We start from the raw sequence: 25301 nt of genomic DNA, 5'->3' as shown, positions 1-25301 counted from the left end.
CATGGGGACTAGAGATTATTTCTGTGAAAGAATTATGGATTGGCCCTGGTTGGTGTGGCTTAGTGGATTGAATGCAGGCCTGCGAACCAGAGGGTCACCAGTTTAATTCCCAGTCAGGGTGCATGTCTGGGTTGCAGGCCAGGTCCCCCAGTAGGGGACGCATGAGAGGCAACCATTGATGTTTCTTTCTCTCTTCTTCCTCCCTTCTCTTCTCTCTAAAAATAAATAAAGTATTTTAAAAAAGAGTTAGGGATTGAGCTAACTAAAGAAAGATAATAATGTTGATGGAGTTATGTCATGAATATTACTAAAATAACTATATAGCAAAATGCTCTATGTAGCCTAAGAACAGGTAAGACAGACTAACTTGAGCTATGGCCCTGCTGGAAACAGGGCTACCCTGAATATCTTTCTTCAAAGTGTGGGTCCTTTTCATTCCAGACAACTGGAAGAAAAATAGTGAGGTGAGAAATTCAGAAGAGTTAAAGGAAAGCCATGACACCATGTTTTGTTTCTTCAATAATTTACTAATTATGTCACCTGTTTCATAGTCTCATCTTGGTCTCAGGGAAGCTTTGGCTAATGTAGTTTGACTCCATGGCCAGGTTGTAGGGCAAATTGCAGAAATTACTTCCTTCAATAGGCCTCATTGGCCCTCTCACTGTCTGGAGTCTGTGTCAGGATTGTACATTTTATCAAAGAATAGGGCAGACCTGCCTCTGGTCAGCAATGTCCCAGGAATACTCTGCATGCATGCAGCTCATCTTTGGGGCCAGGTTGCCCTCAATGACAACATATTGCTCTAGGTGTTCACCAGCTTTCAGATGACAGAGTCATCTGTTGTGTTGAGGGTGTGGAAGATACTCTTTGAGCTCCACAGGGGCTTGTTGCTTTTCTGGGGATGACCTCAAAGGCTTTATCATATTCTAGGGCTGCACATCACTCTATGTCCTGTGGCTCTGACAAGAAATCTTCATTAATTAAAGAGTCCATTTCTGTTTTCCCTCTCTTCCTAAGAATTTCAGTCTCATAGTTACAGATGACAGCTTAGGCAGACATGGTTCAACTCTTCACACAACCACATCAAAATTACAACCAAAATATAGAACAACCATGACTCAGAACTGTCAGATACGGAGTTGAGTGGAAGTCTGAGAACAAGGGCATTAAAGAAATCCATCCAGAACTGGCAGAAGGGGCAGAGATGAGGGTAGGGCTGGTCCCTCACTGATGTGTGGTGCATAAAAATTCAGTAGGGATATCTTGGCAGCAAGGAGTCCAGAGCCACATGAGGCTCCCCAGCCCAGGGTTCCAGAGCCATGAGGATACATCCCCATAACTTTAGTCTTTAAAAACAAGTCAGGATTCTGTTGGTCCAAGAAAATGGAAGTCCCAAGCAATTTCTCTTAAAGACCCCAGACAGAGGCTCACCTACTCAGACTCAGTCCCTCTGACCTCCAGCATCTGTATAGCAGCTTGGAAATCACCTTGGCGGGGCGGGGGGGGGGGGGGGGTGAGAAAGTCACCTTTGGTATACTGGGAGACACTGAAGCGTCTGGCCTCAAGGTGAGCAGAGGCCATGGGCCCTTTTCTAAACCTTTTTCCCCTGCCTCCCATAGCCACAGCAAGAGCCATACCTGAAACCAACAACCTGGCTAACTGGGTTTGACCTGCCATAAAGACTGCCCCACCCAACTTACGAGCGAATCCAAACTGCTTTTCCATCAAACAAAAAACACCAGGCTTCAGTGAGTCCCAGGCTTGGCACTAGCAGCAGCTTGCCTAGGTTCATAGCACAGCTTTGCCTGGGAATCTCCAAGCCCAGCCCAAGTAGCAGCCATCTCCGATTGCTTTATAGCTGAGGCAGGGTGGCTGACCTTGGCCTGAACCGCCTGGGGAACCCCAGGGACAGAGCTCCCAGTGGACAGCTACAGACCATGTCAATGCACCACCATTCTTCCCCTGGATAGCTGATCCTCCATGGATGGCAAAGTTGGTGGTCAGTGGTCACAGTCAGTCCTTGCTTCTGACTACCCTGGGTAAATGATGAGTTAAAGAAATATTAAGAATCCTCCCAGTTTATGCCCAAGCCGTGACCTCTTATTGTAAGAATGAAATATAGGTGTGCTGTCTCCCAGGGAGAACTAGCCCTTCTCCACGGAACACTAAGCACCACTGATTTTTATCTTTTTTTTTTTTTTTAAATATTTTATTTATTTATTTTTAGAGAGAGAAGGGAGGGGGAGAGAGAGAGAGAGAGAGAGAGAGAGAGAGAGAAACATCAATGTGCGGTTGCTGGGGGTTATGGCCTGCAACCTAGGCATGTGCCCTGGCTGGGAATCGAACCTGGGACACTTTGGTTCCCAGCCCGCACTCAATCCACTGAGCTACGCCAGCCAGGCCTGATTTTTATCTTAGTACCTGTGAGCTCTAATTGTTCCCTTGGGAAAGAACTGGCTATTCTGGAGGGAACGGTTGGTCAGTGGAGTCACAAAAGTGGCGCATAGCCACTTTTGTCTAAAACATATTTAAGCAGAGCCCCCAAAGTGAGACTTGGGAATCCCACCTGAGGGAAGAATGCTTTACTCAGAACTGTTCCCAGATGTGGGGGGCCTCTGCCCACAGGCCCCCCACCCCAGCCGCCATGGATGATAATAAATCTACCAAGACACCATCTGCTTGGGGAGGAAAGGTGGCCAATCTCTCAAAGGAGAAGGGTCAAGAGCCTTTTCCTCAATGGGCTTTTATTGGGTTGTTTTTGCACAGGAATACAGGTAAAGCTCATCAATCATTGTCAGGCAGTAAGGATCAAATAATAGATAGCATACATACAAAAAACTACGAGGGCTTATTCCGAGTCAGGGTCCATTAGCTAAAGTGCTACAAAACTTTGGGAAACAAACTCATTTCCTGCTCAGACCCTTATAATTTAATTGAGAACATTCTTAACAAAGCAGGTTTCATAGGATTTTGGGTATTCTTTCTTAGGCCTGATTGCGCTGGGAAAACCCGCCCCTTCCAACACAGGGATGCACTGCCCTCTGTCATTGTTTCAGGCTTAAGTCAGACACAGGAAGTAAGGCAGTTGAGAGATTAGGAGGCTTCTCACAGACAGAATAAGGACCCAGGCTATGTCAAAGCCAAGGGGTGAGGGTCCATCAGCCCCTTTTGTTATAGCCTCCCAAATCCTTCCCTGGGGACCCCTGTGATTGTGCCTGTTTAGGTCATCCCTCCCTTGAGGAATCTTACCCATCGCTGGCTAACTGATCATGCATTGGGGGCCAGGCAGGGTGAAGTAAAAGGGGCAGAGGAGGTGCCCCAGCCATGGAGATAAGCTTTGTCTCTTTAGTGGCTTATGATCCCAAGGTTGCTCACTCAGCCTTAGCCATGGAGGGGTTGTAGCTTCTGAAATGAGGCAGGGCAGTTCCCAACACCCAGATGAACCCCGAATGCGGCTGCCCGAATGATGGATTTCCCAGCATCTGTATTCGGGTGTTGGTGATTCTCCCATCTGGTGATGTATGTTTTTGATTCTTGTTTTCTCTTTGCTCTTCTTAACAAATTGCTTAACTATTCACCTTTGACTTGGAGTCTTTATTGTCTGCAAATCTGAGCCTCCAAATTAAGTAGCCATGATCTCATACGTGCCTCTTAACAACACTGTAAATTCCTCCCATTGATCTTCTGACAGCATCCAAGGCTCTACAAGAGACTGGTGTACTCAGTCCACATGAAAGGCGCACCTTGAGTACTCAGCTTGGGTGATAGGAGAAGATGTGCCACTAGACCATACAGGACACCTGCTACATTAGGCCACACTACCAAGACAGAGTCAAAGCACCTCTACCTAATACATATAAACAAACACAGGAAGGCTGCCAAAACGAGGAGACAAAGAAACGTGGCCCAGAGGGGAGGTGGGAGGGGATAATGGGGCGGGGGGGGGGGGGAAGGGTTTTCAGGAATAACTATAAAAGACACATAGACAAAACCAAGTGGGGATGGAAGCAGAGGAGGGAGGTGGGGATGGTCTTGGTGGGGCGTGGTGGGGGGGGGAATGCAGACAACTGTACTTGAACAACAATAAAATATTTTTTTAAAAAATTGGGGGGAGACCTCAGTCAAGATGGAGGCATAGGTAGACACACTGTGCCTCCTCACACAACCAAGATGGGGACAATAACAATTTAGAAACAGAATAACAACCAGAACTGACAGAAAATTGAACTGTATGGAAGTCGGACAACCAAGAAGTTAAAATAGACACGTTCATCCAGACTGGTAGGAGGGGCGGAGTCAGGCAGCCGGGTGCTGGTTGCGGCGTGTAGAGCAGAGAGCATTGGGATGGGGCACGCAAGACCGCAGTGGGCAGACCCTGAGCTTGCAAGTGGCAGCTGGCAGACCTCTGCTGAGGGGTGGCAATCGGCAGACCCAGCGAGGCACTGCGCGCAACCCAGGATCACATTGCTGGGAAATAGAGCCTCGGGACACTGATTGAAAACACCTGTGGGGGTTGAGGAACAGGGATAGACTCCCAGCCTCACAGGAGAGGTCGTTGGAAAGTTCCATGGGGTGCACAAGCCCACCCACATGGGAATCAGCACCAGAAAGATCCAGTTTGCTTGGGGGAAGCGGCGGAAGGGACTGAGGTCTGACAGAGAGTGGAGCAAATGCCATTGTTTCCTCTCGGACCCTACCCCCACATACAACGTCACAACCCAGCGACTGGGGTGCCCCGCCCCGATGAACACCTAAGGCTCTGCCCCTCATATGTAACAGGTGCGAGCAGACCAAAGGAAAAAAAAAAAGAGATGGCTTAAACAGAACTGAAAACCTCTCAACCAATACTTTTAAATGACCGAGAGATAGCCAACCTATCAGATGCACAGTTCAAAGCACTGGTAATCAGGATGCTCACAGAATTGATTGATTTTGGTTGCAAATTAGATGAACAAATGCAGGGCTACCATAAGAGAAATGAAGGAAAATGCACAGGGCACCAATAGTGATGGAAGGAAACTGGGACTCAAAACAATAGAGTGGACCAGAAGGAAGAAACAACCAACCAAACAGAAAACAATGAAGAAATAAGAATTTTTAAAAAATGAGGAGAAGCTTAGGAACCTCCAGGACATCTTTAAATGTTCCAACATCTAAATTATAGGGGTACCAGAAGAAGAAAAGGAAGAGCAGCAAGTGGAAAACTTATTTGAACAAATAATAAAGGAGAACTTCTCCAATCTGGCAAAGGAAATAGACTTCCAGGAAGTTCAGAGAGTCCCAAAGAAGTTGGACCCAAGAAGGAACACACCAAGGCACACTATAATTACATTAGCCAAGGTAAAAATGAAGGAGAGAATCCTAGAAGCAGCAAGAGATAAGGAGACAGTAATCTACAAAGGAGTTCCCATAAGACTGTCAGCTGATTTCTCAAAAGAGACCTTAGAGGCCAGAAGGGGCTGGAAAGAAGTATTCCAAGTCATGAAAGGCAAGGACCTACATCCCAGATTGCTCTATCCAGCCAAGCTTTCATTTAGAATGGAAGGGGAGATGAAATGTTTCTCAGGTAAGGTGAAGTTAAAGGAGTTCATCATCATCAGGATGAGCAGGGCAGGACAAAATGGAGGCTGAGCCCGGAAAAGACGGCTGACGTCAAACTAGGGCGTGATGATAACCACCAATATGTTGCCGCTTTGTTTGGAGGGACCCAATCCCCAGCCGCCACGAAGAGGGCCAACCGAAATAAAACCCGCCATATTCCCTGTTTGCTCACGACTTTCTCAGCCCCACCGTGCGGACTGAGAAACCTCACCCAGGCGTGCAAATCCCAATAAAGCTCTATACTGCCTAATTTTGTGGCTGATTAGCATTTATTCCTCAGTGGAGCCTTAAAAAAACCCTTTCATTTGGTGCCGAAACCTGGGAGGAGTAGTTGTCTACTGAAGACCGCTCCTCTCCCGATTCCCTGAGGAGGCCTCATGGCCACCCCACCAGTCTGAGCACCGAACCAGGGTAAGTGTCACCATCCCTCAACTTCCTGGTCCTTGGACTCTGACTCCGGGTCCCCGTCTGCTGGAGAGGCTGCTCTCCTACCAGAAATCGTAACGCTATGTCAGGGGTAGCCCTTCTGGGAGAAACTGTTCTCTCTCCAGGATTCAAGAACGGGTGGAGACATCCCCCGGCCTTGAGCTCCATTTCTGTCCAACTTGGTCAGTGACTTGAGTTACGGGACATCAATTCTCGGTCACCAATCTTCCATCCTTGGGACCAGGAATGGGGGAGCAAGGGTCCAGGCCAGATCCTAAGTCACCTCTAGGGTGCCTTCTGAAAAATTTGCCAGCAATTGACCCTGGCCTCAAGCAAAAATGGCTGACTTTTCTGTCCACTACAGTCTGGCCATTATATCAGCTCAATAACCTACCCCGTTAACCCAACCTCCAATCTCACCTACCCTAGTCAACCCTCAGATATGGGACACCTCCAAGCCTGTTGTGGACTCTCACCACACCCCAGTCACCATCACGCTGAAAAACCCCACCATCTTTCTTTCTAGACCCCAGTTCCCAATCTCTGAAGCCCATCGTAGAGGTCTCAAACCTATCATCTCCCGCCTTATGGGGCAGGGACTTTTAATTCCGACCAAGTTCCCGAGTAACACCCCAATTCTTCCAGTTCGGAAACCATCAGGAGTATACTGGTTAGTCCAAGACCTAAGGCTCATTAATAAAGCTGTAGTCCCTATCCACCCAGCGGTCCCAAACCCCTACACTCTCCCCTCCCACATCCCACCTACCACCACCCATTTTTCTGTTCTGGACCTCAAAAATGCCTTCTTTACTATCCCCCTCCACCAGGATTCATATTTTCTTTTTGCCTTTACCTGGACTGACCCTGACACCAACCTCTCACAACAACTGACATGGACAGTCCTTCCCCAAGGCTCTGTTCAAGTTCCTAGATCCCCTCTTCTCCTTCCCAAATCTTCTCCAGTCCATCAAACAGGTGCATTCTGAATGCTCAGTCTGCTCTAAAACATCAACCCAGGAAGGCCTTAAACCCCGGTTTCCAACTCACCAGATGAGAGGACATCTCCCTGGCCAGGACTGGCAAATCAACTTCACTCACATGCCTCCCCACAAAAAATTCCGCTACCTTTTCATTTTTATTGACACGTTTTCAAGTTGGATTGAGGTCCATCCCATGACAAGAGAAACAGCGGATCAGTAGCCAACTTCCTCCTCAACCACATTGTCCCACAATTTGGGCTGCCCTCCTCTATCCAGTCAGACAACGGCCCAGGCTTCATCTCCCAAATTCTCCAGCAGGTCTCCACCTCCCTTGGCATCACCTGGAAGCTGCACATTCCTTATTATCCCCAGTCTCCCAGTAAAGTAGAATGGACTAACAGCATCCTGAAAACCCACCTAACCACACATACCCTAAAAACTAGAGGTTCCAGGTCCTCTCTGCTCCCTCTAGCCCTCACTCAAATACGGGCAGCCCCACAAAAACCAACAGGACTTAGCCCTTTTGAATTACTGTATGGCTGCCTTTTCCTAATTAACCATAACCTGCCAGTACACACTCCCCCTCTGGCCTCCTATCTGTCCTATTTCTCTCTCCTCCAGCATCTTCTCTGTAAACACACTGACAGAGTTCTTCCTCCAGTAGGGGGGGGTGTCCAGAGACAGGCCCGGCCACTCTCCTACAGCCTGGAGACCAGGTATTACTTAAGGAGCTCTGACCTGGACCGCTCCAGCCTAAGTGAACGGGACCCCATACTGTCATTCTGACCACCCCCACAGCAGCAAAATTAGTAAGTCAGCCAGTGTGGGTCCACCTCTCCCGCCTTAAGCTGGCCCCTGCCTCAGAAAAGTGGTCAGCGCAGCTCATAGGAGACACCCAAGTCCACTTTACTCGAACACCAGGCTCCCCAAATGAAGTCGCTGCAAACCCTCCTTCTCCTCCTGTTTGTTCTCCCACTTTGGGCAAAGGCCATACTCAAACTGCAGAATAAGTATGTTTAGAGGTTCTTTGTGTGTAAAACACACTAAAAAAAAAAACAAAAACGGGCAAGTAATTTCTCACACTGTCATTTCTGCGGATTGCCCTCCCTCTGGGTGCCCTACATACATCCTTCTCTCTGCACCGGCCAGTAGCTTTAAAGGACTAGACTGTGCCGGACACTTAGATAATTTCCCCACTATGTGTTTCCTCTATGATCAGACAGAGGAAAGATGCAAATGGTGGCCAGACAAATATAGAGGCTGCCCTTATAACTCCTGCAGGCATCATGAATGGCCCAAAAATCAACCATGGACCCTAATTATCGCAGATCCATGGGATTCCAAGTGGGAAAAGGGAGAAAAAGGAAAATTATACCAAGACTTTTCATACTCACCCCCCCCCCCACAGAGTTTGATTGAAAAATACTGAGCCCTTGTCCCAGGCCCATGGAATAAAACCATACTGACAGATACTATTCTAACACATGAACAGTCTCTACTAACAAAAATCTAGTAAGAAAAATAAAATCCCCCCTTCTCTTGGCTTGGCCTCGTACATCAAGGTATTTCCCTCCTAACCTTACTGGTATAGGAAATATTACCAATTGTTTTTTATGTGCTTATCTTGACTGTTCCCCGATCACAGCGGTCCCCATTCCCACTCCTCTCAATGTCACTGACTCTCCCACATCTTTCCTCTTAAAGGACGTACCTCTTCTTCAAGATCCCAAACGCCAGCCACAGGTATGTTATGCCACTAATAGCATCTCCCCCTGAAACCAAACTATACCCATATCAGGAACCACTACCAGCCCCCCACCCAGCACATTTTTTTGGTGCAATGAAGCACTGCTGTGGACCATTAACTCTTCCTCTGCCTTCCCCTGCTTCCCAACTGTGCTGACCCCACAGCTTATGCATTATGGAGAAGGAGAGCTCAGGGACAAACTAACCAGGCATAAAGAAAAACAAGCTGTCTTCCTGCCCACACTAGTAAGTCTAACCTTTACCACAACCCTGGCAGCAGCTGGAATAGGCAGCACTGGGTTAACACACAGTTTCCAAGCCACTCGCCAATTACAGGCTGAGTTGGAGCAGGCCCTTGATGCCTCTGCCACCTCTCTAGCATCTTTGAAGAAACAGATAACCTCGGTAGCCCGGGTTTCCCTCCAAAACCGCAGAGCTATAGACCTACTAACAGCAGAAAAAGGAGGAACATGTCTCTCCCTGCAGGAATAGTGCTGCTTCTATGTGAATGAGAGCAGCATAGTAGAAGAGAATGTTAATACACTACAGAACCTCAGAGACAAATTACGCCGAGACCACGCCACTCTTGAAACAATAACTCTGTGGTGGCTTTCTCTACTCTTTACCACCCTGGCCCCGGTCGTAGGGCCAGTCATAATAATCTACATACTATTAATGCTTGGCCCCTGTTTCCTGAAATTCCTCCAGGAAAGAATTCGCAAAGCCTCCCAGGTTACCTTCAACCAGATGCTGCTTCAGGCCCAAACCTACTTGCCCCTCCCTGATGAACCAGAAACAGCCAACCTCTAGCCCCTCCCCTCTACGCGCTGCTGACAGCAGGAAGTAGCCGATGGAACACTCACGCCCCTTATCCTATCAAAGAAGTCGGAATGTCTGCATGGGAAGGGTAGGACAAAATGGCAGCTGAACTACAACCCGGAAAAGACGGCTGATGTCAAACCAGGGTGCGCGGAGAACCACCAATGATATGTTGCTGCTTTGTTCGGAGGGAACCAATCCCCAGCCCCCACGAAGAGGGCCAACCAAAATAAAACCCTGCCATATTCCCTGTTGCTTGCGACTTTCTTGGCCCCACCGTGCGGACCAAGAAATGTCACCTGGACCAAGAAATGTCACCCGGGTGCACAAACCCCATTAAAGCTCTATACTGCCTAATTTTGAGGCTGATTTGCATTTATTCCTTGGTGGAGCTTAAAAAAACCTTTCAATCATTACCAAGCCCTTATTTTATGAAATGTTAGAGGGATTTATCTAAGACAAAGAAAAAAAAGTACAGTAAAATGACAGCAAACTCACAATTATTAACAACCACACCTAAAAAAAACAAACTAAGCAAAAAACTAGAACAGGAACAGACCCACAGAAATAGAGAACACATGGAGGGTTAGCAACAGAGGAGTGGCGGGGGAGGGGCTACGGATAATAAGTAGCATTAAATGGTAGGTAGAAAATAGACGGGGAGGGCAAGAATAGTATGGGAAATGTAGAAGCTAAAGAACTTATGACACAGGGACATGAACTAAAGGTGGGGAATGTGGGTGGAAGAGGGTGTGCAGGGTGGAGGGGAATGAAGAGGGGCATAATCAATAAAATATATTTTAAAAATTTGGGCGGAAAATAAATATATAGATAATAAAAAAAAGAAACATGGTCCAAATGAAAGAACAGATCAAAACTACAGAAAAAGAGCTATCCAAAATGGATATTAGCAATTAGTCATATACAGACTTCAAAACTGTTTATTCATTCTCCAGAAAGTTAGTAAGGACTTCAACAGCATAAGGCCGTGTGTTTGTGGCTGCATCCACCTCCTTCACAGTGGCGTGTGTGACAACCCCAAGCCTCTGGAGTACTTGGTGTTTGGATCTCTCATCACATAGTTTGTGAGTGCTCCCCATTGGTCAACATGGCTTCTCAGATCCTCATCACATGCTGCAAAACTCAATCCTCCAATAATGAGCTTCCTCAGCTGTTTGGGCTCTTTTTTTTTTTTTTTTTTTTAAGATTTTATTTATTCATTTTTAGAGAGGGAAGGGAGTGAGAAAGAGAGAGAGAGAAACATCAATGTGTGGTTGCTGGGGGCATCGCCTGCAACCCAGGCATGTGTCCTGACTGGGAATCAAACCTGCGATGCTTTGGTTCTCAGCCTGTGCTCAATCCACTGAGCTACGCCAGCCAGGGCTGTTTGGGCTCTTTGAGAGACTCTGGCTTAGACATGACAATTGCAGGAGGGAGACTTTAACAATAATACTGTCCTTCACTATATCATGGTTCACTTATTGCAGTTTCACTGTATCACAGTTTGTTTGTTTTTAAATCTAATTCTGTATCATGGAGTTTTTGCTATATCATGGAATTTTGCGGTACTGTACTTCAGTGGTGAGTACCCATATAGAATTTTATATGCTGTTAAAATTACGTAGGTTTAAGAGTGTAGAAAGTGTTTAAGAGCGTATGAAATGTTTATAAGAATGTGGGAAAGGTTAATAAGAGAGTGGGAAAGGTTTATAGGAGTGTGGGAAGGGTTTATAAAGCCTTAAAATATATATAAGTAATAAAATAAATATAATGCCGCTACTTCGAGGATTTTCACCTATCACGGGAGTCTCTGGAACATAACCCCTGAGATAGGTGAGGGATCACTGTACTTAGCAGAATCCACCTCCAGAAAGGGTTAGTATTTATTTTCTTACTGGTGAAAATACTTGTTTTGGCCCATGAAATGTTTTATTGAGTTTTCTGATAAGATGTATTTTTAACTTCTGTGAATATAACATGAATCTGGAAATAGTAATTATGTATACACAATTTACATTATAACCAGAATGTCTGTGATGTTGCCATCCATTAAGGTTTATAAAGTGAACATGTGAACGTGAGACAATTGTTTTGGATTGTTATATTTCTCCACATTGCAGGGAAATAATCATCACTTTACCTGTAAATGCAGTGACAGTTTATGCATGGTGACTGGAGATCATTTTTATAAAAGAGTTGTTGAAGTAAGCAAACTACAGAAAGGTATTAATGTTGATGAACAGAGTTATACAATGTGCATGTCTTAAATAGCAAATAAGAGAAAATGCTCTATGAAGCCCTAGAAAAGGCAAGTCACAATGGGTAGTACAAAAGGCACTTAGCTAAGAATGAGAGAATTAACTTAAGCTATGGGTCTGCTGGAAACGTGGCTACCCTGGAATTCTTTCTACAAAATGTGGGTTCTTTGCATTCCTGAGGTCTTGAGGAAAAATAATAAGGTGAGAAAGATATAGTAAGGTGTGAGTCAAGAAATTTAGATGAGTTAAAGGAAATTAAGAAACATTTCATACTGCAGAGACTGTTTCTTAAATATTTCATTTATTTATTTTGAGGCAGAAGGGAAGGGAGGGAGAAAGAGGGAGAGAATCATCAATGTGTGGTTGGCTCTCACACGTCCCCTACTGGGGACCTGGCTAGCAACCGAGTCATGTGTTCTGACTAGGAATCAAACTGAGGACCATTAGGTTTACAGGCTGGCACTCAATCCACTGAGCCACACCAGCCAGGGCTGGAAAGACTGTTTTTAATGTGTATTTGAGCCAAACTGAGGATGATTTCCAGGAAATAAAATTTCAAGGAAGTGTGAAAATGCATTGGAAAATGGCAGTTTTACCACTAATTTTATACATCAGAATCAAAAAGGAAAATATAAATGGGAACTTGGAAATCCACTGGTAATGGGTTAGAGAGGCAGAAGAAGACAAAGCAGTAAAATCCCTGATATTAGATAAAAAAAAAGCAAAAATGAATGAAACCCAGTTCTTTTGCATTGGTGGGTATGACAGTTAATATTTAGTTAATTAACACAATAATTAGAACTATGGGGTTTTTTTTGGTCTTTGCTCTGGTGCAGTGCTTGTGCCCTGAGGGGTAAGAAAAAAGGAAATTACCCTGACCTTACAAATGTACGTTAACATAGGTGCAAAAGTTCAAAATGTTCTCATATAAGGTAAAAATTGACCCTTTTCCGGGAAGATACAGTCCTAGACATGCCTACTTGCTATGACTTGCTTTTAGTTAGAAAGTTTTAATTTCAGAGCATATATAGGGGTATTTGCAGACTCTCGGTTTGTAAGGCCATCTCGGAGGAGTCCACTAAGATGGTGAGGTTTAGTTTGGGCCTGAGCCTTTTCTTTCTTTGGTCCACAGAGCTAGCATGTGTAAGCAGTTAAGAAGGGCCACCTGCATCTGCAAATGCTTGGAGATGCCACAGAGCTGGGAATAGGTACCTCAAGTCTACTTTCCTTGTGTTAAAAGCAAGGGGTAAAAGGGAGGGGTCAAGAATCAGACTTGTAAAATGACCAAATGATAATTTGGATATCCACTGTAGATATTGGGGCATTTGCATAAGAGAAAGTAGTTGGTCTCTCCTGAGTTTAACAGGATCCATCTGGCTGCCTAGTTTAAAACAGATTGTGGGGGTTAACGGAGGAAGCAGGGAGCTCTAGACCAAGGAAGTTCTATGATTCAGAGGAGAGCTGATGGACCATAGTTGGGTCTTAGAGGTAGGAGAAAAGGTTGGGTTCTTGGTCCATCTTTTATTTTATTTTATTTTTTTAAAAGATTTTATTTGTTTATTTTTAGAGGGGAAGGGAGGGAGATAGAGAGAGAGAGAAACATCAATGTGCAGTTGCTGGGGGTTATGGCCTGCAACCCAGGCATGTACCCTGGCTGGGAATCGAACCTGGGACACTTTGGTTCCCAGCCCGCGCTCAATCCACTGAGCTATGCCAGCCAGGGCTCATCTTTTATTTATTTTTTTATTTTTTTTTAAGATTTTATTTATTTATTTTCAGGGAGGGAAGGGGGAGAGAGAGAGAGAGAGAGAGAGAGAGAGAGAAACATCAGTGTGCGGTTGCTGGGGGTTATGGCCTGCAACCCAAGAATGTACCCTGGCTGGGAATCGAACCTGGGACACTTTAGTTCCCAGCCCGTGCTCAATCCACTGAGCTACGCCAGCCAGGGCCATCTTTTATTTTTTATTGCATTTTTCACATTACCATTTACCCCTTCACATCCTCTTCCATCCACACACTCTCCTTTCCATTTTTTAAGAAGGGCACGTAGAGTTTCAGAGTTTGCAGCTCCAGTAGAGAAAGGAAAAGGTTCAAAACCATCCCGGCATTTTTGGTCCTAGCAGCTAAAGCAGTGGAGGCTCCATCAACTGGACAGGGGAAGATGGTAGTAAGTTAGTTCTTTTGGGGAATATGGGAACATTCTTTTTGTTCACATTTGTATAAGTTTTAAAGAGCAATGAGTGGAAATCACCGTGAGCAGCTGACATATGGGCCTGGAAACGTGTGGAAGGGTGGAAGACGGAGTCAAGCAAAAGTGGTGGCTCTTTTGTGCATGAGAGTGAGAGTGTCAAACCTAAAGGAGTGAACCTGGATGTGAGGATGTAAGGAGGAAGAGGTCATACAGCATATGCACAGCTAGAGGAAGTGTGAGCTGATGGGTCTGAGTTCTTGGTGTTTGGATTGAAGGGTGAAGCCTAAGCCCATATATTGCTGTGTGTTGGAGGCAAGATCTGGGAGATTCAGTGAAAGTGCTTACCAGGAAGGATGGGGCCCTGTAGACACATACCTGAGTTTAGATGGTATAAAGCAGGAGTTTGAGCCCAGGGATCTGAACTGTTCCTTTGGATAAGTTGAAAAAACTGTTACAGGGTGCAGCCAAGAGGGGGGACCCCAAATAGGCATTTGAGATGGGGTCCAGAACTTAAGGTGTCCAGGAGATTTTAAGATGTCTCCATCCTCCCCACAGGTGTGGGTTGGGGGAAGGGACAAATGGAGCAGGGCCATTGAGAGCTGTTTTGCATAGCAACAGCCTTGCAGCTAACCTCTAGGTTGGTCATTTAGCATATCTATAGCCTTTGGCTGGCTGCATGGATATGTTAAGTAGCCCTGATCAGCTCTAAGCCAGGGGAACAGAAGTAACTTCCCCACCCAGACTGGGGAGGGTGGGTCCCCTGAGTTACAGCATCTGCATGGGAGCTCAGAGAGGATTGGCTCCAGGACATGGGGCTACGCCTGCCCAGACTCATGATGGCAGCCCAGTAAAGCTGGAAGGATACAAGTTCTGGCATGTGAAGCCGAGTATGGGAGGAGTCGGAAATGGGGCTGCAGAGGAAGATTGGCCGCGGGGATTTAAAACCCAGATTTGGCGGCCATTAGAGAGGAGAACCATGTGGCTGTGGAGGTGCAGAGAAGATCACGGCCATTGGAGGAGAGCCATGCTGCTTTAGGAAGGAGAAACCACGCGGCCTTGACAGAGTGGAGACTCCTGCAGCCCTGAGAGAGGGAGAACCACGTGGCAGCCTTGGAGGAGAGAACCATGCAGTTTTGGCAGAGTGGGGACTCTCCCTTCCTGCAGCCCTGAGAGAGAGAGGACCACATGCCTGGCAGAGTGGGGACCCCCACAGCTTTAGAAGGGGGAACCACCACCTGGTTTTAGCAGAGATCCTGGTGACTCAGCCGAGGGTGCCGGGAATCCAGGGAGGTCTCCCAGTCGAGATGGAGTTCTAACTGGGAAGAACCAGAAGACTACCTAAGTCATGGACTTCTATTTCCTTTCCTGAGATACGGTACTCTGGACTGGGCAAAGGGGGAAGGAAGGAAGGACTGTGTGTTTCTGGGTGTTTTAAGGGACTTTCGGATTTTGGTGAAGACATTAGGTCACTACTTTAAGTTAGTATAGCATTAAATAAACATTTTCTTTCCTTTTCACAAATCTCTGGCATTGAGAGACATCTTTCCTAGGGCGGCGGACATAATGGACCGGGGCCTTCTTTTAATAATAGTATATTGTCCCAGGCCCCCCCCTTGTGTGTTCTGTAACAAAACCACAAGGAGACTTGGATGGATCAAATATGTTTATTGATTTTAGAGAGAAGAAGGAAAAGAGATAGATAAAAATGTGAGAGAGACACATCAATTCACCCCAACTGGGGATGGGTACTGAATTCACCATTTAGATATGAGCTCTGACAGGGAATCACACCTTTCTGTTTATAGGACGATACTCCAACTAACTAAGCCACATTAGCCAGGACTCACATATTCTTATATTGACCTTGAATCTATGGTTCTGGAATGTGATTTCTGTGGCTTTGCACACATTCAACTTCTTCTATGCAGCCTCTCATCACGAGGAGGAAAGGTCCTATAGGAAGCCATTTGTGGAGGATCAACTAGTAAACCCTGCCTCTCTTGTTTGTTTCCCACTCTATGCTTGTGTGTTTCTTTGTGAAGTCTCCACCATTTACTGAACTTTGGGGCCAAACCATATATGATAGCCATTTCCTCCAAGTCTGAGTCTTTATCTTGAAAATCATCCCATAGAATCCCGCCTAACTGTGTAAGATGGATGCTTGCAATGGGAATAGTCTTTCCCTATTCACTCAACATCAAATTCACCAGGCTTTCTTTTTGTTCAGTTTGCTGCTCTGGAGCAGCAGATGTGGAGGATCCCACTGAACAGAACCTTTCTGTATGTGTGTCACAGGCAAAGAACCCCAAGGAAGCTTTGTCTTCCCAGAAGAGCCACCCCAGTGAGTGTTGTTGGCCAGTCTTGTGAGACATTTTCCTTTTGGTTGACCAGCAAAGAACACAACACAGCCAGAAACTTCAGGTGTGGTCCATGTGCAAAATGATTTTATTGCAGAGCAAAGCAGCTCCAGCACCAGGAGTAGCACATGAGAGAGAAGCCTTCCATACGAGGTGTGGACAGGGCCTCACTTGTGAAGGGCTGCAATTTGAATCTGTCCCAAAAGATTTTTACCTGTAGGGAGCTTGGGCAGAACATTTTTACCAGCTCAGGACATGTCCAACAACAGGTTACTTACACCTGGGAAAGGCCAAATGAAATGTCAACATCTGGGGTGGGTTCTCAAAGATAAAACATTATCACACAAGGAAAGAATGTATGAAAGCCACAGGCTGCAAACATACTTCTTCCAGAACAGCCTGTCCAAACTGGAAGACTATGTTTTTTGTGCCATGAACATGAAAAATGTTTTCTAGGAATCTCTGGTCTGTATCATCATCAGAAAATTCACATATTAAAAAAGAGGAAGCCTTACATGTATTCCTGCCACACTCACTGCACTTACATGTGCAGTGAATGTGGGAAATCTTTTATCAAGAACTCTGCGCTTGTTATCATGAGAAATTAATACAAGAGAACATTATCATCAGAGTTCAAATAGAATAAAGACTTTATGAGAATGGTAAATATGCGTAATCTTTTAGCCAAAATTATATGTTTGGACACATGAGAGTTCACTTTGGAGGATATTTTTGGATGTGTAGAAAATGTACACTTTTACCCTGGCTGGTGTAGCTCAATGGATGCAAGTGGTTTAGCTTGGGTGCTGGCCTGCGAACCAAAGGGTTACCAGTTCAATTCCCAGTCAGGGTACATTGCCTGGGTTGTGGGCCAGGTCCCCAGTTGGGAATGTGCCAGAAATAACCTAACATTGATGTTTCTCTCTCTCTTTTTCTCCCTCCCTTCCCTCTCTAAAAATAAATAAAGAAAATCTTTCAAAAAATATACACTGTCTTTGGTTCAATTTAACAACACTGGAGAAAACTCTGAGGAGTCATTTTTCTGAATTTAATCATTTATATGCAAACATCAAAGGAAGGGAGATATTGAAATAACTATTAGTTGTCTGGAAAGAATCTGTTTATATATTTCATGATTTCATTTATTTCTTTTTAAGGAAGGGGAAGGAGAAAGTGAGTGAAACATTCATGCCAGAAATAAATATCAAGAGGTATTGAACACCCCAAAGGCCTGAACCTGCACCCCAGACATGTGCCCTGACTGGAAATCTAAGCAGCCACTTTTTGCTTTGGGGGACAATAACACTCAACCAACTGAGCCACACGAGTCATGGGAAAGCATGTGTATTTATGTTACATTTTTTAAACTTCCCAGGGCTCTTGTTAGATTATGTCAGTGGAAATTTCTGTGGCCAAAGCTATTTCACCTATACCACCTAGCAGGTACTCACAGTTTTTTTTTTCTTTAGATCTTCACGGTTTTCATTGGTCACTGTCCTACTGTCCTCAGGGAAGCTGAGTTTGTTCTCTGCTTTGTTGGAGGAAATTAGGAGTAGCCTGAGCCCTTAGGAGATCTGCATTTCTGTCACTCTGACTAGTTGGGGCATGGACCTGACTTAGTGTTGACCCCAGAAAACAGCATCTGAGTGTTGGGAACCGCCCTGACTGGTATCAGGAGCTGAAACCCCCACCTAGGCTAAGGCTAAGGGAACACCCTTGGAACCATAAGCCAGCAAGGAGACAAAAGCTTATCTCCCTGGCAGGAATGCTGCTTCTGCTGCTTTATTCATAACTGAACCCCCAAAAGCTTGGTCGGTTAGCCAAAGATGGGTAAGATTCCCCAAGGGGGGAACGACCTAAGCCAGGCATAATCACTTTGGGAGGCCCCCCAAAAGAAGGACTTTGGGGGCTGCAGCAAAAGGGGGTGATTGACCCTTGCTCCTTGGCTTTGACATAGCCTGAGTTCTCATCATCTGGGAGAAAATCTCCTTATCTCTTGGTTGCCTTAGTTCCCGCGCTCCACCTAAGCCTGAAACAATGACAGGGTGGTGCAGTTCTGTGCTGAAAAGGGCGGATTTCCCAGGTGATCGGGTCTAAGAAAGAATATGTAAATTACTGTGAAACCTTCTTTGTTTAGAATGCTCTCAGTTGAATGAGAGGGGTCCAAGGAGGAAGTTAGTTTGTTCCTCAAAGTCTTACAGCTCTTTGACCCCGACTCAAAATAGACCGGCAGAGTTCCTTGTTTTCTATAGTTCCTTACTCCCCCCTGATAAGTACTGTACTTTACCTGAATTATTATGCAAAATGAGCCCAATAAAAGCAGGTATGGCCGGTAAATCGGGGCGCTCCCCACTAGGGGGGGTGGCCATTTCGTCCCTACTTCCCCAGAGAAACTAGTTTGTCTCCGTGCATGTTTTTTTCTCTCGTGTTTTTTGACGAGCCATCCACAGCGTTCCGTGGTCATTGCTGGCCGGTGACCCACGCAACATCTGAGTTCAGCTGGCAGCTTGCAAAACATGTTTCTTTTTGGAAAACCTGTTGTCTGGAAATAATCTGTTTATATTTTTCACAATTTCATTTATTTATTTTTAAGGAGAGGAGGAGGGAGAAAGTGAGTGAAACATTCTGTATCCTATATTTCCAGGATAGCTCTGGTGAGTATTTCCAGCATTGAAGTCACAGGCTAGAATGGCCAAGTCCATGTCTGTTTGGTGTGTAAAATAATGAAGGTGTGTTTTTGTTTAAGTCCCCTTTCATTTTGGATGTTTTATTTACTGTGTGGGGTAGGATAAAGCCAGATTTGTGCTCTACAAGCATGAAGAAGTAAACAAATTTTATGGTGGTTTCAGAATTTCTCTGCCTCACAGGTAGTGCAACGGTGCCAAAATTAGTGCTGCCCACCTCCTTCTAGGTCAGATTGCGGAGCTCTGTGATACTCATATCAAGCCTGGATGCTATGAGTTTTAGGAGTCACAGATGAGTTTCAAGAGGGGGTGGGGTAACAACTTCAGATGCATCTAGGATCAGCATGACTTGTTTCCTTTGTCAGCGTAATGCACCATTTTCAAGGGAATCACTCAGAAACTCTTGCAAGGAATGCTATGTCCTAATGCCAACAGTACAATTGGTGTTGGTCACTGGTCTTAGGACCAAAGGGGTATGGAAAACTATGATTGCTACACAATAGCTGGACTAATAGAGACTGGAGGAGACTGCAGCCAAATAGATGGAATGTGCCTCTTTTTTCTTTTTTTTTTTTTAAGATTTTATTTATTTATTTTTAGAGAGGGAAGGGAGGGAGAAAGAGAGAGAGAGAAACATCAATGTGTGGTTGCTGGGGGTCATGGCCTGCAACCGAGGCATGTGCCCTGACTGGGAATCGAACCTGCGACACTTTGGTTCTCAGCCCGCGCTCAATCCACTGAGCTACGCCAGCCAGGGTGGAATGTGCCTCTTCTAAATGTGCATCCACAAAGGTTCCTGGCAAAAGACTGCCAGATCAGTGTGTTCACAAATCTGACGATCTTCAGGCAAGTTTCTTTTTATGGCCAAAGTCATTGTTACAGAAAATCATCAAAAGATTTTGCAGATTTCTTTGCCTTCTCAGATATTTATCTGAAGATTATTGGTGTCCAGGCAAGAAGTCAGTGTTACCAAAAACTGTTATGTATTGTTCAGAAATGTGATTTTTGTGACCCAGTCAGCATTTTTATTGAATAAGTGAAAGATGTTCAGTGTGGTATATTGTCACTGAGAAGTGCTACCCCTGTAGTGCATGAGAATATGGATTGAATAGAGTTTCCAAACCTATTTCTAAAAAGTCTTGGGCATATAGATATTTATATGATATAGATATTTATATTTAGATATTAAATATAGATATTTATATTTGTAAGGCACATCATCATTACATTGCCCAAAATTAAAGATAAGGAGAGAATCTTAAAAGCAGTAAGAGAAACGGAGAGAGTTACCTACAAAGGAGTTCCCATAAGACTGTCAGCTGATTTCTCAAAAGAAAACTTGAAGGCAAGAAGGGGCTGGAGAGAAGTATTCCAAATCAGGAAAGACAAGAACCTACAGCCAAGATTACTGTATCCAGCAAAACTATCATTTAGAATGGAAGGGCAGATAAAGTGCTTCCCAGACAAGATCAAGTTAAAGGAATTCATCATCACCACATCCTTATTATATGAAATGTTAAAGGGAGTTATCTATGAAAAAGAAAATGATAAAAAATATGAACAGTATAATGACAACAAACTCACAACTATCAACAACTGAACCTGAAAAATCAAAAACAAAAACAAACTAAGCAAACAACTAGAACAGGAACAGAATCACGGAACTGGAGATCACATGGAGGGTTATCAGTGTGGAGGGGAGTGGGGAGACTGGGGGGAAATGTACAGGGAATAAGAAGCATAAACGGTAGGTACAAAATAGACAGTGGGAGGTTAAGAAATAACATAGGAATGGAGAAGCCAAAGAACTTATATGTATGATCCATGGACATAAACTAAAGGTGCAGGGGTGAATAGTGGTAAAGAGGAATGCAAGGCAGAGGGGACTAAAGGGGAAAATGGGATAACTGTGATAGCATAATCAATAAAATATATTTTTTAAAAAAGAAAATAAATAAGTTTACAACCTGGCTTTAAAACCTTAAATGAAGGCTAGCCAAGTAGTCAAAAAGAATATATTTTATGTTATTGTAAATTATAAGGTGGTAGGTGCTGTTGAAACATGAAAAAAGCAGCACAACGCAAATAGAAGTATGTGCATCCTGCATATTTTAGAGCTTTCATCGAAACAGGGGAGAAGGTTGTGATTAGATCAGGATGCTGTTCTGTGGACAGTAAAAATGCAGTACAATTTTCCCATATTTGCAGCTTGGCTGTAGTGTCAGACCATTTCTATGACCACTGTGCCCATTGCAGGGTGCTGAAAAATACTATTTTTACTTTTTTAAAAAATGATTTTTAAGTAATATCTGGTAAGTTTTTAGATTTTTTCAACTCCTCTCATGTTATTTAGTTTTAATTTTTTTCAGGCTTTGGATTATATTTTAGTGTTATGTTTGCTCTTAATTTTTAATTAAGACAGGCTTCTTCGCAGGTTCGATTCCCAGTCAGGGCACATACCTGGGTTGCAGGCCATGGCCCCCAGCAACAGCACATTGATGTTTCTCTCTCTCTTTTTCCCCCTCCCTTCCCTCTCTATAAATAAATACATACATACATACATACATAAATACATAAATAAATAAAATCTTAAAAAAAGAGACAGGCTTCTTACAGTACTGTTGATATTTTATATTATTGCACACATGTATGCCCATATTTTTTGTTAATCCTAACATTTTATGTGCTTTTTAATTTTCTGGGGTATACATAGGTTGAGTATGAATATGTACTTTATTTACTCTAAGTATAATTTCTAAATAGATTCATCTTATTCCATTGGGAATGTGAGAAACATGTCGCCCCTGCTCTTAAATATGTCTGCACAGGGGAAAATATCTTTCCTTATGATAACTGCAATATCACTTTGAAGTTAGAATAGTACAAATAACCTTGTCAGAATTCAATTCTCCCAGTTTTTCAAAACTTTATTTTTCTTAATGGATGTTTCTAACTAAACAGTTGACTTCCATTTAAGTTTATATTTTGTATCTTAGTTCTTTTCTGTATCAAACATGTGACTTACATTCTTGTGTTACTTATGATGCAGGTGCGGTGGTGTAAGTAAACCATTATCTGAAAAACTTTTTCAGGCCCTGTCATGCAGGAGTGCTTCCTTTTTCTGTGACTGGCTGTGTGGTGTTGCAGAGATAATGCATGTTCATCATCGTGCACGCGAGACCCGTCACCAGACAGAAAACATCATTTATCCTTTTCAGAATGCGTTATCTCCTGGTAGCTTTTCCAGGGAGTCTGGGTCTTGTCTCTTGGAGTCAGGTAGGAAACCTCTTTTCAACTCCTTGGACCCTAGGAACCACAGTACCCAGAAGGCTGTTCAAGGGCTGAGCCTATAAGGCCCAGAAAAGGGTTTTCTGCTGGGGCCACACGCATGTGGGCGGGACTTCCGTCGCCCTGCTGGCGGGCATTTTGTCTTCTCTCAGAAACACCTTACCCTAGGAAGGATGGGGAATGCAGTCCCGCAGTGGAGATCCTAGTGACAAGAAATCGAAGAGACCTGGTCGTGGCGTCACAAAAGCGATTGTGAGCGTCTGTGACTCCGCTTAAGTAACCAAGATGGGGACCACGATGCCCGATGCCCCCTCCTGGCCCGCTGCTCCCGCCCTGCTCCTCACACAGAGTTTGCCTGCGGCGACCCCTCCGAGGAGCCCAACTGAGGTGAGTGCTCGTCCCAGCGCCCTCCGTTCTCAGCCCACGGAGCCCTGAAGGCCAGGAGAGGGGCACCTGTCCCGTTCTGCAGCCTACGCCCCGGCCTCGTTAATCATAGGTGCTCGTTGGTGACACAGGGTGTGAAGGGGCTGAAGGACCACCGAGTAACGACGCGCAGGTGCTGCTGACCCTGAAAGACCCGCAAACTGGGATGGGCCTCACATCTGCTTGAAACAGTCTGAAGCGGAGTCACGTCCTGACTGGGAGGCCGGGGTGTGTTGCACCTTCATTCTGAGGGTCCTGGGAGCCCGGAATGTTCGTGAACAGAGAGAAACACAGGTTGTCACGGTTTTGAAAGCCTTTTAGACCTTTCTGAGGTAGAAAACCGACTGGAGTGGGGTGATGAGGACAGTGGGGCACAGGAAGAGGGCCGTTTTTCAAGATCACAGGGCTGATAAGCAGCCGTGCTGAGGAGACATTTGGCCAGAGGTCACCAGACTCCAGGGCTGGGCGAGGATACAGCTGACACCTGCTTACCTGGAGCTGAAGGGTGGTTGGTTGATTGCTTCTTCCCACAGGTTCTGAAGTTGAAAATCATTATCAAACTAGACAAGGAAGTATAGGGTGTCCCAGTCCCTCCCTGGTGATAACACTACTGTAATAGTGTCCAAAGACTCTTCCTTTGGTTTTTTTCCTGGCTCTTGGATGTGGGGACCCTGGGGATACTCCAATCCTGAGTGCAGGTCATTGGTAATATCAAGGTGCTCCCACTTCTTGTGTCAATTAAAGAAAATTTCAAATCTTTAGAGAATTTTAAAAAAAATATTCTACTTATTTGTAGGGAGACGGGAAGGGAAGGAGGGACACATCAATGTGTGGTTGCCTCTCACATGCCCCTTTGAGGGCACGACTTCGCTTGCAACCCAGGCATGTGCTCTGACTGGAAATGGAACCAGCCACCCTTTGGTTCACAGGCCAGTGCTCAATCCACTGATCCACACCAGCCAGGGCACTTTAGAACATTTTTAAGAAATCTTTATTATATATTTTCTAGTATCATTTATTCCCCCTTTACCCCTTAGAGACTTTTAAAAAATGTTTAATTTAGTCAAAAGGACGTCGATTACAAAGAAACAACAGAGTGAGAAAATGCTTCAGAAAATGGCATTTTTACTACTTGTTTTATACATCAGAATCAAAAGGGAAGACATAAGTGGAAAATGTGACATCAATTGGTGATAGGTTAGAGAGGCAGGAATATACAAAGAAGGAAACTCTGATATTAGATAAAAATAAAAATGTTCATTTATATTTGTGGGTACAAGATAGTTAATATTTAATTAACACTATAATAACAATGAGGGGTTTTTGGTCTCTTTTTCTGGTGCAGTGTTTGTGTTTTGCAGGGTAAGAAAAAAGGAAATTATCCTGATATCCTAAGGGTATGTTAACATAAGTGCAAAAATACAAAGATGGGATTAGTTAAGGTAAAAATTGACCTTCCTCAGGGAAGATACAGACTTAGGACATGGCTACTTACCATGACTTGCTTTTAGTTAGAATGTTTTAAATTCAGACTATATATAAGGATGGTTTCAGTTTCTCATTTTGTTGGCCATCATGGAGGACTCCCCTAAGCTGGTCAGGTTTAGTTTGTGCCCTCCCTTTTTTTTTTCCAGTCCACACAGGCAGCCACTTTAAACAGTTAATTCAGGTAATCCAGGAAGGGACACCTGCACTTAATAATGCTTAGAGATGTCACAGAACTTAGAATAGGTACCTCAGGTCTCCTTTGTTTGTGTTAAAAACAAGGAGCAAGAGGATCAAGAATTAGACTTATAAAGTGGCCAAATGGTAATTAGGGTATTCATAGTGGGGATGCTGGAGCATTTGCATAAGGGAAAGAAGTTGGTTTCTCCTGGATTTAACAGGCTCCCTGTGGATACACACTGGAAATACATATTATGGGGGTTAATGGAAGAGGCAGGGAGCACTGGCCTAGGTGAATTCTATGATCCAAAGGAGAGCTGATGGATGCAGAGGAGAGCTGATTAACAAGAAATGGGCCTCAGGTAGGAGAAAAGGTTGGTTTCTTGGTCCATCTTTTATTTTCTTATTATGTTTTTTTCCGTTACCCTTTATCCCCCTCATACCCTCTTCCACCTCCATCCACACCTTCCCCCTTCCATTTCTAAAGAATGTCAAGTAGAGTTGCAGATTTTGCAGCTGCAGGAGAGAAAGGAAAGGGTTCAAAATCACCCTAGCATTTTTCATCCTAGCACCTGAAGCAGTGGAGGCTCCATCAGCTGGGCAGGGGAAGATGGTGGTATGTTAATTCTCTTTGAAAATATCAGAAGGATGTTTTGATTCACACTTTTAAAAGTTTCAAAGAGCAGTGAGTGGAAATATCTCATTAGTGAACACAGGGGTCTGGAAATCTGTGGAAGGGTTGAGGTAGGAGTAATTAAAAAATGGTGGCTCTTTAGGGTGAGGGTTAAGGTGGTAGAGCTGAGGGTGTGTATTGGGAACTGCCCTGCCTGGTTTCAGGAGTTGTAACCCTCTCATGGCTAAGG

The 25301-nt window shown here is 44.6% G+C and overlaps 2 protein-coding genes and 1 long non-coding RNA gene across 7 annotated transcripts in view; 2 read left to right on the top strand and 1 right to left on the bottom strand.

Annotated features, from left to right (window-relative positions):
- LOC114511072 (zinc finger protein 530-like) overlaps window positions 1–25301 on the top strand; it is a 568693-nt gene that overhangs the window by 222396 nt on the left and 320996 nt on the right. The gene's annotated exons all lie outside the window — the stretch shown is intronic.
- Window positions 1–25301, top strand: part of LOC114511040 (zinc finger protein 883-like) — a 174926-nt gene that overhangs the window by 124939 nt on the left and 24686 nt on the right. Inside the window, exon 1 of one of the 3 annotated variants that reach the window (XM_036013414.1) lies at window positions 25109–25242. The exons of the other annotated variants lie outside the window; for them this stretch is intronic. The gene's annotated coding sequence lies outside the window, so the exon portion shown is untranslated. Of the gene's footprint in view, window positions 1–25108; window positions 25243–25301 lie in introns of those variants that run through there. 3 annotated transcript variants of the gene reach the window in all.
- LOC118497805 lies at window positions 1217–9767 on the bottom strand. Its single transcript, XR_004900331.1, has 3 exons — window positions 9617–9767; window positions 7918–7929; window positions 1217–1227 (listed from the first exon to the last, which is right to left on the bottom strand). It is a non-coding gene; the product is annotated as an uncharacterized LOC118497805 (long non-coding RNA).

Source organism: Phyllostomus discolor, chromosome 12 (genome assembly GCF_004126475.2).
Source record: "Phyllostomus discolor isolate MPI-MPIP mPhyDis1 chromosome 12, mPhyDis1.pri.v3, whole genome shotgun sequence".
NCBI lineage: Eukaryota > Metazoa > Chordata > Mammalia > Chiroptera > Phyllostomidae > Phyllostomus > Phyllostomus discolor.
This window is presented reverse-complemented; position numbering and strand designations above follow the sequence as displayed.